This window comes from Scyliorhinus torazame, chromosome 3, assembly GCF_047496885.1.
Source record: "Scyliorhinus torazame isolate Kashiwa2021f chromosome 3, sScyTor2.1, whole genome shotgun sequence".
Taxonomy (NCBI): Eukaryota; Metazoa; Chordata; class Chondrichthyes; order Carcharhiniformes; family Scyliorhinidae; genus Scyliorhinus; species Scyliorhinus torazame.
In genome coordinates this window covers 264718116-264733345 of record NC_092709.1, presented here as the reverse complement: position 1 = coordinate 264733345, position 15230 = coordinate 264718116, and the positions used below count along the sequence as shown (strand labels likewise).

Sequence of the window (15230 nt, the reverse complement as noted above, 5' to 3'; positions counted from 1 at the left end):
TCTGATGAGGCTGCGTCTCACAGCCAGCATCCTGAACAGAGCGGCATGGCTATGCATGTGCCGCCGACAAGTGCATAGGCGCCCTCCGTCCCTGAACCAGAGCCTCAGAGGATGCCCGCCAAGGGCATCAAAAGCCACAGGAGGTGGTAAGCAGCTGGCTGCCTCCACCTCTGATGTGCATCCTGGGGATAAACCTAGATATAGCAGTAGAGCAAGGAAGACCAAGCACATCGAGGATCATTGAGAGGACACAGGGGGGCACAAGGGTAGGTGAGGGGTAAGGAGTGGAGTGTGCGCTGTGGGATAGGAGGGGGAAGGGGTGTTGTGGGAGGTTTGGGGGTGCGAGGAGGTGGGGCGGCACCATAGGGACGGTGGGCAGTGGTGAACACTTGTACATGGAAAATTAAAATACCCTCATCACATAGCCTTCAGCCGCACGGCCAGAGGCCTCCGCTGTCAGTGGGAGGTATGGATGGTCGGTGGGGCGGACAGGCAGGGGCTGCAGTTGCCCCCAGTATGGGAACACACGTTCCAGGGGTGGACCCATGCACACCTGAACCCAACCCCACAGAGCCGCCCCCGCACCCCCCCCCCCTCCCCGCGCCCCCCCCAGCCCCGATACCTCCAATCCACCATGGCGGCCCACTCCCAACTGACTGGTTTGCTAGGCAGTTTCAGAGGGATTCTAAGCGTTAACCACATTTCTCTTATTCTGGAATCACATGTAGGCCATGTCAGACCAGGTGAGGAGGGCAAAATTCCTTCCCTAAAGGACATTAGTGAAGCAGGTGGGATTTTATGACAATCAATGATATTTTCATGGTCACCATTACTGAGACTAGCTTTATATTCCCTTGGCTGCCATGGTGGAATTTTTACCCATATTCCCAGTGCATTAGCTTGGGTGTCTGGATTACTGGTTCAATTACATTTTCACTATGCTATCATCTTTTTCATGAAGATATAAAGTCCCCCCACAATTCTTACATTTTTTTGTTACAGGCTACAATAATGGGTTTCATGCTCTGCCCAATGATATAACTATTGTTAGGGGGCCCATAAATTTCTCTCAGCAGTGCTTTCTGACTCTTGCTATTCCTAATTTCCACCCATACTGATTCAACTTCATAATCTTCAGAGGCCAGATCCCTTCTACTGTCCTTATGTCATCCTTAAATTATAAGGTCTACCCCACATCCTTGGCCATTTTGTCTGTATTTCTGAAATATTGTGTACCTGGAATATTTATTTTCCAAACTTGATCATCTTGCTACATCTCTGAAATGGCGATTAGATCAAAATCATTTCCCTCCATTTCTGCCATTAATCCATCTATCCTATTGCAGATGCTTTGTGCATTCCGTTAACAAATGTTTAATATGTTTACTTCTGTTCCCTTAAATGATTTATTCACGGATGTATATTTTTTGTTAAACTCGCTGCCCCTTCCTGTCCCACTCTGCTTGTCTTTACCCACATCTCTATACTGTTCCGATATCCCGATATTTCTCATTGGATTTCTAAAACTCGCTTCACCCGAACCACGCCCCCCCCCCCCCCCCCCGCCCTCCCTGATCCTGTCAGTTTAATGCCTTGTCCAGGGACCCTAGCTTGACAATTGACCAGGACACTGGTCCCAGCTTGGTTCAAATGCAGCCCATCCCAACGGAATAGCTCATTCTTCCACATGTACTGATGCCAGTGCCACGTGACTTGAAACCCATTCTTCCCACACTACATTTAGAGCCACGTGTTTAATTTTCTAATCTGCTTCACCCTGTGTCAAGTGGTACACGTAACAATCCAGAGATGGTTATCTTTGATGTTCTGCATTTTAATTTGGCCCCAACTCCTCAAATTTGCTCACAGAACATCTGGTTGCCTATGTTACTTATTCGCCCATAAACCAAGATAACTGGATCCTCCCCCTCCCACTACAGTTTTCTGTCCAGCCATGAGGAAAAGGCCTTAACCCTGGCTCCAGGCAGGCAGCATAACCTTCGGAACTCCCTGTCACTGCTAAGGGCAATATCCATCCCCCTGACCATCACCATTATATTCCTTTTCGCTCCACCCATCCTTCACCATGATCTGCTCATTCATCTTCCAGTCGTTCTCATCCACGTAGGTAGCAAGCACCTTGTGCCTTTTGGACAAGTCAAGGGCTGAGCCTCCTCCATCACCATATGTTGTGGGCCCCCATTCCTGCCTAACCTGCAGTCACATCCTCCAGTCCCTGGCCAATACCAACTCTAAAGTTCTGCCATTCTAAAGGATGTGACCACCTCCTTTGAATAACATTTTCTGGAAATGTTCCCCCTCCCTGATGTATCGCACTGTTCCCAGCTTAGCCTCCAGCTCAATGACTCAGAGCCAAAGCTTGTAAAGCCACAGATACTTGATGCCGACGAGTTTGCCCTAGATGACACTGCGTCCAGGCACTCCCACGTTCCTTACTCACAACATATCACCCGCCCTGACGCATTTTAAATTAACTTAGAATGAATAAACCCTACCCTAATAAGCTTTACTATTGCAAGTAGACCGTAATACTACCAATAAGGCCTGACGATTATGAATAAATTACACATTATTGAAAAATAATACTCACCAACTAATCACTTACCTATTTCTGTGATCTCACACTTTGATTATTCGCTCCTCTTGCATTTAATAGCCCCACTCCTTTCACTCGCTCATTGTTAATGGCCTCGGCCCTCTCCATTCTCTCTCACTGTTAATAATCCCGCTCCTCTCGTACTCCCTCACTGTTTTCTTTAATTTAAAGTACCCAGATCATTTTTTTTCCAATTCAGGGGCAGTTTAGCATGACCAATCCACCTGTACATCTGTGGGTTGTGGGGTTGAGACCCACGTAGACACGGGGAGAATGTGCAAACTCCACACGGACAGTGTTCCAGGGCCGTGATTGAACCTGGGTCCTCAGCGCCGTGCTAACCACTGTGCCACCGTCACTCTCTCACTGTTAATGGCCTCGGTCCTCTCACACACTCTTGCTTTTAATAGGCCTGCTGGAATCTACCTCGGAACACTGTCCTTTTTTTAAAAAAAAAATGTTATTAAAGATTTTCATAAAATATCAATAACAAAATGAGAAAGAAAAAAGAACCCAACAGGGTTAAGTACAAAACACAATCTAAAAATGCAACCCCCCAAACCCCTCCCCCCCTGTACATAGATGATAAATTAACATTAACACCCCGACTTAACACAACTATACACCCCCTCAGACCCTCCAGTGTAGATACCATACACAAAAATAAAGTAACCCCCCCCCCCCGAGTTGCTGCTGCCATTGACCAATGTCTACGGTTCTGCCAGGAAGTCTAAGAACGGTTGCCACCGCCTAAAGAACCCTTGTACCGATCCTCTCAAGGCGAATTTCACCCTCTCCAATTTAATGAACCCTGCCATATGGCTGATCCAGGATTCCACGCTTGGGGGCCTCGCATCTTTCCACTGAAGGAGAATCCTTCGCCGGGCTACCAGGGACGCAAAGGCCAGAATTCCGGCCTCTTTCGCCTCCTGCACTCCCGGCTCCTCTGCCACCCCGAATATTGCGAGCACCCAGCCCGGTTTGACCCTGGATCCTACCACCCTCGACACCGTCCTCGCTATGCCCTTCCAAAATTCCTCCAGCACTGGGCATGCCCGCCCAGAACATATGGGTGTGATTTGCTAGGCTCCCTGAGCACCTAACACACCTGTCCTCACCCCCAAAGAACCGGCTTATCCTTGTCCCAGTCATGTGTGCCCTGTGCAGCACCTTAAACTGTATGAGGCTGAGCCTCGCGCACGAAGAGGAAGAATTCACCCTCCCTAGGGAATCTGCCCACGTACCCTCTTCGATCTCCTCTCCCAACTCCTCCTCCCACTTACCTTTCAACTCCACCACCGAGGCCTCCTCCTCCTCCTGCATCACCTGGTAAGTTTCCGAGATCTTCCCCACTGCCCCCCCCCCCCCCCCCCCCCCCGAGAGCACCCTGTCCTGTACTGTGTGTGCAGTAGCCGTGGGAATTCCACCACCAGGCGTCTGGCAAACGCCCTTACCTGTAAGTACCTGAAGGTGTTCCCGGGGGGAGCCCGTTCTTCTCCTCCAGCTCACCCAAGCTCGCGAACTTCCCGTCCACAAACAGGTCCCCCAACTTTCGTATCCTTGCCCTGTGCCACCCCAAAAAACCTCCACCTGTTCTTCCTGGGGCGAACCGGTGGTTCCCCCGTAATGGGGTCCACGCTGAGGCCCCCAATCCCCCCTATGCCGCCTCCACTGCCCCCAAATTCTGAGGGTCGCCACCACCACCGGGCTCGTGGTATACCTCCTTGGAGGGAGCGGCAGCGGCAGTGTTGCCAGCGCCCCCAGACTCGTACCCACACAGGACGCCGTCTCCAGCCTCTTCCATGCAGCCCCCTCCCCCTCCATCACCCACTTGTGCACCATCGTCGCATTGGCGGCCCAGTAGTACCCACAGAGGTTGGGCAGCGCCAGCCCCCCGCTATCACTACTCCGCTCCAGGAACACCCTTCTCACCCTCGGAGTCCCTCCCGCCCACACAAACCCCATTATACTCCTGTTAACCCGCCTGAAAAAGCCTTCGGGATAAACACAGGGAGGCACTGGAACAGGAACAAAAACCTTCGGAGCACCGTCATTTTGATTGACTGCACCCTACAACGCGTCCCACCTCTTGAACTCCTCCTCCATTTGCTCCACCAGCCTTGCAAAGTTAAGCCTATGCAGGGCCCCCCAGCTCCTGGCCACCTGGACCCCCAAATATCTGAAGCTCCTCTCCGTCCTTTTTAGTGGGAGCTCACCAATCCCCCTCTCCTGGTCCCCTAGCTGAACTACGAACAGCTCGCTCGTCCCCATATTGAGCTTGTACCCCGAAAAGTCCCCGAATTCCCTCAGCATCCTCATTACCTCTGGCATTCCTCCCACCGGGTCCGCCACATATAGCAGCAGGTCGTCCGCATAAAGCGACACCCTATGCTCCTCCCCACCCCGCACCAACCCCCTCCAGTTCCTCGACTCAGTGCCATAGCCAGGGGTTCAATCGCCAGTGCGAAGAGCAGGGAGGACAGGGGACACCCCTGTCTCGTCCCTCGGTGCAACCGAAAGTACTCGTACCTCCTCCTATTTGTGGCCACACTCACCATCGGGACTAACCCACCTGACAAACCCCTCCCCGAACCTCTTCAGCACCTCCCACAGGTACCCCCACTTTACCCTATCGAAGGCTTTCTCAGCGTCCATCGCCACCACTATCTCCACCTCCACCTCCCCCTCCCTCGCCGGCATCGTGATAACGTTCAAAAGCCTCCGCACATTCGTGTTCAACTGTCTCCCCTTCACAAACCCCGTCTGGTCTTCATGGATGATCTGCGGCACACAACCCTCAATCCTCGTGGCTAAGACCATCGCCAGCACCTTGGCATCTACATTTAGCAAGGAAATCGGTCTGTAAGACCCACATTGCAGGGGATCCTTGTCCCGCTTCAGGATCAAGGAGATCAGTGCCCACGACACCGTCAGGGGTAAAGCCCCCCCTCCCTTGCCTCATTAAAGGTCCTAACTAACAGCGGGCCCAACAGGTCCATATATTTTTTATAGAACTCGACCGGGAAACCGTCCGGCCCTGGTGCCTTCCCCGCCTGCATGCTTCCTATCCCTTTGATCAGCTCCTCCAGCCCAATCGGGGCCCCCAGTCCCGCCCATCAGTCCCTCTTCCACCTTTGGTCCAGGAAACGGCCCATCTCTCCCTCCTCCCGTGGGGGCTCGGATTGGTACAATTCCTCGTAGAAGTCCCTGAAGACCCCATTGATGCCAACCCCACTCCGCACCACGCTCCCTCCCCTGTCCTTATCTACCCCGGTCGGAACTCTGTCCTAATGAACAACTGAGTGGTACAGTGGTTAGCATTGTTGCTTCACAGTGCCAGGGGCCCAGGTTCGATTCCCGGCTTGGGTCACTATATATGCGGAATCTACACGTTCTCCCCGTGTCTGTATGGGATTCCTCCCGGTGCTCCGGTTTCCTCCCACAAGTATCGAAAGATGTGCTTATTAAGTAAATTGGACATTCTGAATTCTCCCTCTGTGTACCCGAACAGGTGCCAGAATGTGGCGACTAAGGGATTTTCACAGTAACGTCATTGCAGTGTTAATGTAAGCCTACTTGTGACAAGAAAAAAGATTATTTTTATTAATATGTGATTGTCTCACGCCATATACCAGCCCCTGAGAAATAAATAATATAAATGAGCTCTTAGCAGGAAAAGACCCGTGCCCTTTTGGTTGGCTCAAGAAGAGTGCGAGCATTAGAAACTGCCACCACCAGCTACAGAGATCAGCAACTCCCTGCTTTATCTGGCCATTAGTCTGATTCAGGACCCGTGAACCAATTCGGAGGAGATTATCAGCTACAGATATCAACACCAACCTGCTTAATATGTCCGATCCACAACCAGTGAAATGTTCTCACCTATGGATTGTTGTCTTTCCTGCTTATTTAGCTTATGAATCATATCTAAAATGTTGCTTCTTAATAAACTGATTCAAAATTACCTAGGATTTCAACCGCCCCTTTTGAGTAGTCTGTGATTGCTGGGCTAAATCACATGATGTACAACTACACTGACCTTAGGTAAGGAACCTTTAAGTCTGGAAGGGTAAGCAGTGAAGTAATGGGCTTCTGCGTGATCATGTTTTTGGTTCAGCCATGACATACATTTTGTTTCCCCCCATAAACCGTTCCAACTGAAAAATCTGAAAAGTGGTGCCACAGCGCTTTGACCCGCCTCCTGCAACATGATACAGTAGCACAGTGGTTAGCACTGTGGGTTCACAGCGCCAGGGTCCCAAGTTTGATTCCCGGCTTGGGTCACTGTGTGGAGTCTGCACGTTCTCCCTGAGTCTGCGTGGGTTTCCTCTGGGTGCTCCGGTTTCCTCCCACAAGTCCCAAAAGACAGACTATTTGGACATGCAGAATTCGCCCTGTGCACCCCGGAATGTGGCGACTAGGGTCTTTTCACAGTAACTTCCTTGCAGTGTTACTGTAAGCCGACTTGTGACAACAAAGGTTATTAAAAAAAAAGTATTCCTCATTCAGAAAATTACAGCTTTGCCCTCTATTTTAAACACTTCACAGTGAATTATTTTTTTAAACGGTTAAAGTTGCAAGTGCTGAGGGATGCATAGAAGTGATCAGGGAGCTCCTTGCCCCGGAATGAGACAGCTGCAGCCACATCATAGACTTCATCCATCGATTCTGAGTGGAAGTCTAAATTTGTCCCCATTGAGTCTGGGGTAATGACAACATTAAGTTTTGGTACCAGCGAGGCCACGGTCTAAAGACAAGGGGCGACTATGTCCGATTCTGCGGCAATGTCCTTGGATGCATCTGGTCTTACAACCAAAAATCAGCGCTGCCCTCACACCGATGTTCTGTCCGGTGGGGGGGCTAGCAGCCACGCCAGGTAAAGCCCCTGCTTTACTGCCGATACGGATGCAGAATGGCCGGGTCCTTGGCCACGCAAGCGCATGGCGGCCGCACCATACAACATGGCACCAACTGCACGTGGACCCAGCCTGCCAAACCCTGACCCCTTCTAACCCCCCACCAGTCCCCCGCCGACACCCCCCCCTGCCAGCGGAACGCCCCCCCCCCCCCCCACCGACTGTGGCGGCGCTGGACACAGTCCACAAGTGCCACACACGAGGACACGCGACCGTCGCCGTCAGGAAATTAGCCCATCAGGGGTGGAGCATCGGGGAGGGCCTCAGATGACGTCCTGAGGCCGTCCCAACAGCGTGTGGCATACTCCTCGAGGACATTGTTATGAGGTGCGTAAAAATGGATTCTCCGGCCGATCACCAATCACAATTCCGGCGTCAGCAATCGGAGAATCCCTCCCATGCGATCATAAATCAGACCACAACAGTTGTGCAATGAATGAAGATTTAAAAACATTTAATGCAAATTGCCTCAAATTACAGTATTGAACAGTTCAGAAATCCTGAAAGGTGTCTTCACAATAGAATTGTTACACATATGTCAGAGAGAATGAAATAATATTTTTTTTGAACTGGTGATCCTATGAACTCTTAGCAATTTGCTTACAGTATTGGTCTCCTCATAAATAGCCACTTTCACTTCATACAAAGCCAACGTGGTTATATCTCTCATTAAAGCAATATTTCACATGAGTACTAATACAGCACTGTACTAATGTAAATTCAAACATCTCTCACTTTTTATAGACCATACCATAAAATATCTCAGATGAATTTAAATTGCTCAAAATCCATGACTTTTTGCAGCTTTATTCTACAAACACTGTTCATTCAGAAACAAACCTTTCGGCAAGTACAGAAAGCAACGACCAGCTGGGCTCAGGAAAGAAAGGCTTTGAGTTTACAATTTAACATTCAGCTGTTGCAATTTTACAAACCTGTGATGCAACATGAACCTTCAGTTTACAATGCTTTGCACTTTTTTTTGTTCTCCGGGCATGTAGTTTTCGATCTAATCCTCTCACCAAGATCTATTTATTATTCACCTCATTATGAAACAAGATCCTCTCCACATACATACTTGAACATTTGAGAACTACAGCCGCTCTTTACAAACAGTGCCACTCGCCATCGATTTGCTGACATGCCCGGACTTGAATTCTTCCACAGGCAAAACCAATCCTACATCCGACAACATGAGTGAGGAAAGTTCAGTCTGGAAAGCCGGCAAAGAAAGCTCAAGGCGGCTTTTTTTTAAATTACCATTTTTGGTGTTCAACCTTGTTGATGTATAACCTTGATGGTGTAACCTTGGTTAGGTTTTCATTTGCTGGTCCACTCAGGTGGACAGTTGAAACACCCTGATGGTGTTCAACATGAGCTGGAGCAGGTTAACCAGATCTCCAATATTTCTCAGCTCCACAGCACACTCCTTCACAAGCCTCCCACCTGAAAGCAGCAGAACACAACAGTTGAGACTTCATTTTCTGTCCAAAATCGATGATTTTTATAACCAGACAATTAAATAAGCCGCAGTAACTGATGGGGGGGGGGGGGGGGGGGGGGGGGGGTCCCGGGGGTATTTACACCGGGTTGGGGATAGGTGGTATTTACACTGGATTGGGGGAGGGGGTTTACACCGGCAGGGTTGATCTCAGGACACCGTGTGATCTCGGCCACTTACCCTCGCCCGGAGTGGGCCCCGGGGTGCCCGAGGTTTGTACAGGTGAGGCCAGATGAACTTCCATCGTGCGTGTCGATGGAGCCTGGACCATTGCGACTCTCTGCGCTGAGCTGTGCGCCTTTAGCACTGGCCTGAAGCCGGAGATTCTCAGACACACGGGCAGCAGCGGCCACTAAACACTGCACCGCCTCTCACTCTGCAGCACCGCCTCTCACTGAACAGCAACGGGAAGCTATCCGCTTATCTTAAGGCGAGTTTATATTTAGATTTTCTACGTATTGAGAAGGAAACTGATGAATTTCAAAACGTCATTTCTGGTTTGTCATAAGTGTTTACGCGGTCTGGTAGGCGGCTAACTCCCTTATAAGGATTTATGGAGGGAATTAAATACAAAAAGCTGAAATAATTTACTTCAGATTTTAATAAAAATCAAGTTTAACGTTATCTTCAACTGGCCCAATCATTGTGCTTTTTTTAATAGTACCCCCAGTTTAAATTATTTAAATCAGTCCTATTGAAACATGACTGACTTCTGACTGGGGGATTTCTGTTTATAACCCAGATTTGGGTGTACTGGGCACCATTTCAAAATTTGAAGATGATGCAAGACTTGGAAGTATTGTGAACTGAGGAGAATAGTGATGGGTTTTAAGAGGCTAGGGGCGAAATTCTCCGTTATCGGCGGAAACTCCGCCGATCGGCGCAAAAAACGGCGCAAATCCCACTTGCGTCACGTCATAAAAATGGGCCGATAGTCTGCGGCCCGAAATGGGCTAGCAGCGACGTAACGGGATCCGCGCTTGCGCAGTGGTTCACGCCGTGCAGCGTCATACGCGCTGCACGGCGTGACGGCTCATAAGGCCGCGCAGCTCCCCCCCACCCGACCGGAACAGCCGACCGCAACACCCGACTTGATGGCTGGCCGTCGCTCAGCCCCGAGGTTCGAGTCACGCGATGTGGAGGCGCTCCTGGATGCGGTGGAGCAGAGGAGGGACGCCCTGTATCCCGGGCACGGCCGCAGAGTTGCCCCACGCCACAGCCGGCGTCTGTGGAGGGAGGTGGCAGAGGCCGTCACCGCTGTGGCCCTAACACCACGGACAGGCACCCAGTGCCACAAGAAGGTGAACGACCTCGTCAGAGCAGGCAGGGTGAGCGTCCCCCATATCCCCCATATCCCCTCTCCCCCCATATTCCCCATATCACCCCCCCATATCCCCATATCCCCCCTCCCCCATATCCCCCATATCCCCCCCTCCCCATATCCCCCATCCCCCCATCCCCCATATCCCCCTCCCCCATATCCCCCTCCCCCATATCCCCCCCTCCCCCATATCCCCCCTCCCCCATATTCCCCATATCCCCCCTCCCCCATATCCCCCCTCCCCCATATCCCCCATATCCCCCTCCCCCATATTCCCCATATCCCCCATATCCCCCTCCCCATATCCCCTATATCCCCCCTCCCCCATATCCCCCATATCCCCCCTCCCCCATATCCCCCCTCCCCCATATCCCCCATATCCCCCATATCCCCCCTCCCCCATATCCCCCCTCCCCCATATCCCCCCTCCCCATATCCCCCCTCCCCCATATTCCCCATATCCCACCCTCCCCCATATCCCCCCTCCCCCATATCCCCCCTCCCCCATATCCCCCATATCCCCCCTCCCCCATATCCCCCCTCCCCCATATCCCCCCCTCCCCCATATTCCCCATATCCCCCCTCCCCCATATCCCCCATATCCCCCCTCCCCCATATCCCCCCTCCCCCATATCCCCCATATCCCCCCTCCCCCATATCCCCCCCTCCCCCATATCCCCCCTCCCCCATATCCCCCCTCCCCCATATCCCCCCCTCCCCCATATCCCCCCTCCCCCATATTCCCCATATCCCCCCCTCCCCCATATCCCCCCTCCCCCATATCCCCCTCCCCCATATTCCCCATATCCCCCCCTCCCCCATATCCCCCCTCCCACATATCCCCCCTCCCCCATATCCCCCCCTCCCCCATATCCCCCCTCCCCCATATCCCCCATATCCCCCCTCCCCCATATCCCCATATCCCCCCTCCCCCATATCCCCCCTCCCCCCATATCCCCATATCCCCCTCCCCCATATCCCCCCCTCCCCCATATCCCCCCCTCCCCCATATCCCCCCTCCCCATATTCCCCATATCCCCCTCCCCCATATCCCCCCTCCCCCATATCCCCCATATCCCCCCTCCCCCATATTCCCCATATCCCCCCTCCCCCATATCCCCCCCTCCCACATATCCCCCCTCCCCCATATCCCCCCTCCCCCATATCCCCCCTCCACCATATCCCCCATATTCCCCCCTCCCCCATATCCCCCATATCCCCCCTCCCCCATATCCCCCATATCCCCCCTCCCCCATATCCCCCCTCCCCCATATCCCCCCTCCCCCATATCCCCCATATCCCCAAGTGAATCCAGCCCTAACCTTAACCTCTGCAATGCACGCGCAACCAATGGCGTGCATTCATATACCTGCCTAACACTGTTGCCTTTTACTCCTGCCACCACCCCCCCCCCCCCCAGGAGAAGCGCGCACACAACAATAGGGAGCATGTGAGGACTGGAGGAGGGCCCGCTGATGAGAGGCCACTGACCGTACACGAGGAAAGGGCCCTGGAACTGGCTGGCGGACCTGAGGACCGGGAGGTTGCTGATGCAGAGGTCGGGGCCCCCACGAGCAAGTGAGCCACCAACAGCCCGTCCCCATATCCCCCCTCCCCTATATCCCCCTCTCCCGTATCACCTGATCACTGCCTGATGTCTAACCATGCATGCTTCATTGTGTATCGCAGGACCAAACGTCCAGGCACCCATCCCCGCAGATGCAGACCGCCCGCAGGATGCCCCTCGGAGACCACGGGAGACGGAGAGACCCGCACCCTCCAGCATGCGACGCCCGCAGGATGCCCCTCGGAGACCACGGGAGACGGAGAGACCCGCACCCTCCAGCATGCGACGCCCGCAGGATGCCCCTCGGAGACCACGGGAGACGGAGAGACCCGAACCCTCCAGCATGCGACGCCCGCAGGATGCCCCTCGGAGACCACGGGAGACGGAGAGACCCGAACCCTCCAGCATGCGACGCCCGCAGGATGCCCCTCGGAGACCACGGGAGACGGAGAGACCTGGAGCAACAGGGAGACGACACCCCCGTCACGTGCGGGAGCGACCACCCAGCGATGAGGGGGGCAGCCACAGGCCCCCGTCACATCCGAGCCAGGACACCACTACCCAGGACACCACTATCCAGGACACCCCTACCCGGGACACCACTACCCAGGACACCCCTACCCGGGACAGCACTACCCGGGACAGCACTACCCAGGACACCCCTACCCGGGAAGACGAAATACCGGACAGTGACTCAGAGTGGATGGGTGGAGACGAACCCCCACCCCAAAGTGCCATGGACTCAGAGTGGGACGAAGAGCACGACACAACGCCACTGCTGTCACCAACACCCTCCACCATCGCAGAAACACTCACCACGGTTGGGCACTTTAGTGATGAGGCGTCTGGTACACTCACTGGTGCGCACAACACAGCCGTCCCGGTACAGCAGGTGGAGGTAGGAGCAGCAGAGGGACCGGGCGGTCGGAGGGCAGCCCAGGCCAAGCGAACATCTGCCGCCCAGATGGATCCCGGGTTCCTGCAGTTACCACACCCACACATAGATCCGATGCAACCACCGACACGGAGACGAGCGAATAGGGTGACGGGTGGCTTGCGGCGGCTGCGGTCGCAGGTGGAGGAGTCCACCCGCGTCCAGGAGCTGGGAGTGGTCCCGGTCATGCGTGCCACCCAGGCTGACACCGCACGGGTGGCGTCCGCGGTGGAGGCAATGGGTGCGACGGTGTCAGACATGGGGAACGGTTTGCGAGGCCTGGGGCCTTCCGTGCAGGCGGCGTCTGTGGCCCAGGAAATGGCTGCCCTCTCACAGGAGGCCATGAGCCAGTGCCAGCGCCAGATGGCAGAGGCGCTCAACGCCATAGCCCAGTCTCAGCAGGCCATGGCCCAGTCTCAGCAGGCCATAGCCCAGTCTCTGCAGGCCATGGCCCAGTCTCTGCAGGCCATGGCCCAGTCTCAGCAGGCCATCGCTGAGGGCATCGGCGCCAGTGGCCATGTGCGAGCTGGCGTCGCACTGTCGCAGACAGGGTTCGACAACCCCCTGGGCTCCATGGCTGCAAACCTGCAGACCCCTGTCGATACCAGCACGGGCCTCCAGGACTGGCAGCGCCAGATGTCGGGGGCGCGTCGGATGGCCAGTCCGTTCGCATCCCCCACCCATGTAGAGGCCTGGGGGCCATCGGGCACCCCGAGGGAGGAGGAGGTGGTGTGGTCCGTCCCGGCTCCCTCTGTAGGGGAGGTCCCGGTACACCGCGACACCTCGGACTCCCCCCCTTCCGTCCCAGGTGCATCGGGTGGGCAACGGGCAGGACAGGCTGGCAGCTCGCCATCCCAGTCGCCCGGGCCGCAGCCTGGCCCATCTAGGCCAGGACGCCCCAGGAAACGGCCGCCAAAGGGATCCAGTGTCAGAGGGCAGGAATCACAGGAGTCCACCTCCAGTTCTGCTGTACCGTCTGGGGAACCACGTAGACGTAGTCAAAGGGCCCGTAAGGCCAAACAATTAGACACTGAGTAAGTTGGCACGGGTGCAGGGCACAGATGAGTTTTAGGCGCTAGGGCACGTGCATGAACTCCTTTGGTTATTAAAGTCAATGTTACACCTACAGAAGCTGCCTTTGTGCTCTGTCCAAAGTGTGCGGGGGTGTCATGTACGTTGAGCGCAAGTGTGTGTGTGAGGGGTGGTCTTACCTCAGCCCCAGGTGAGTCTGCCCCCTTCCCCCTGGGCCGCCATCAACATCCCCCGGGCAGAGGACGGGACCGTGCGCTGCAGTGTCACAGCCGCATGCAGGGATGGTCCGGGTGGATGGTGGTACTGTGGCCATGGGTCAGACATAGTCCAACGATGTAGAGCCAGGAGCTCATCGGAGGCGGGTTGTCATCATTCTCCATGGCCTGCGATAGACACGCGTCCACCCGCAACTGGGTGAGCCCGGCCCGTTGTGCCGCCGGTGGATCGGCAATTGGGAGTGGGGGGGTGGTGTGCATGCGGGTGGGGTGTGTGGGGTTGGGGAGGGGGGTGATGGTGCTGGGTGGATGGATGGGTGGGGGGTGTGGGTGGTCGGCTGTTGTCATGGTGTGCGGTCTGTGGCCATACTACCCGATTCCCACGCCCATCTAGTCAGTGAAGCGGGCGTCTATCAGTCTGTCCCGTGCCCGCTGGGCCAGCCGGTAACGGTGGACAGCCACCCGTCTGTGTCTACCCCGTCTGCCCTGACCATTGCCCCCATCCCCCTCATCTGGGGAGGACTGGGCCTCTTCCTGCTGCTCCTCCACTCCGCCCTCCTCTGCTTGCGGCACATCGCCCCTCTGCTGGGCTATGTTGTGCAGGACGCAGCACACCACAATGATGCGGCCGACCCTATCTGACCGATACTGGAGGGCGCCCCCAGAGAGGTCCAGGCACCTGAAACGCAGGTGGGCAGCACGGTAGCACAAGTGGATAGCACTGTGGCTTCACAGCGCCAGGGTCCCAGGTTCGATTCCCCGCTGGGTCACTGTCTGTGCGGAGTCTGCACGTTCTCCCCGTGTCTGCGTGGGTTTCCTCCGGGTGCTCCGGTTTCCTCCCACAGTCCAAAGACGTGCAGGTTAGGTGGATTGGCCATGCTAAAAATTGCCCGTAGTGTCCATAAGGGTTGGGAGGGGTTATTGGGTTGCGGGGATAGGGTGGAAGTGAGGGATTAATGTGGGTCGGTGCAGACTCGATGGGCCGAATGGCCTCCTTCTGCACTGTATGTTCTATGTAATCTATGTAATCTTCAGCACGCCAAAGCACCTCTCGATCACTCCCCTTGTCGCTACATGGGCATCATTGTAGCGGTTCTCCGCCTCATTGCGTGGCCTCCGTATAGGCG

The 15230-nt window shown here is 54.7% G+C and overlaps 1 long non-coding RNA gene across 1 annotated transcript; it reads right to left on the bottom strand.

Moving 5' to 3' along the window:
* Positions 1–7970: 7970 nt before the first annotated feature.
* On the bottom strand, positions 7971–9453 carry LOC140409095 (uncharacterized). Its single transcript, XR_011940278.1, has 2 exons — positions 9215–9453; positions 7971–8979 (listed from the first exon to the last, which is right to left on the bottom strand). It is a non-coding gene; the product is annotated as an uncharacterized lncRNA (long non-coding RNA).
* Between the last annotated feature and the right edge of the window lie 5777 nt (positions 9454–15230).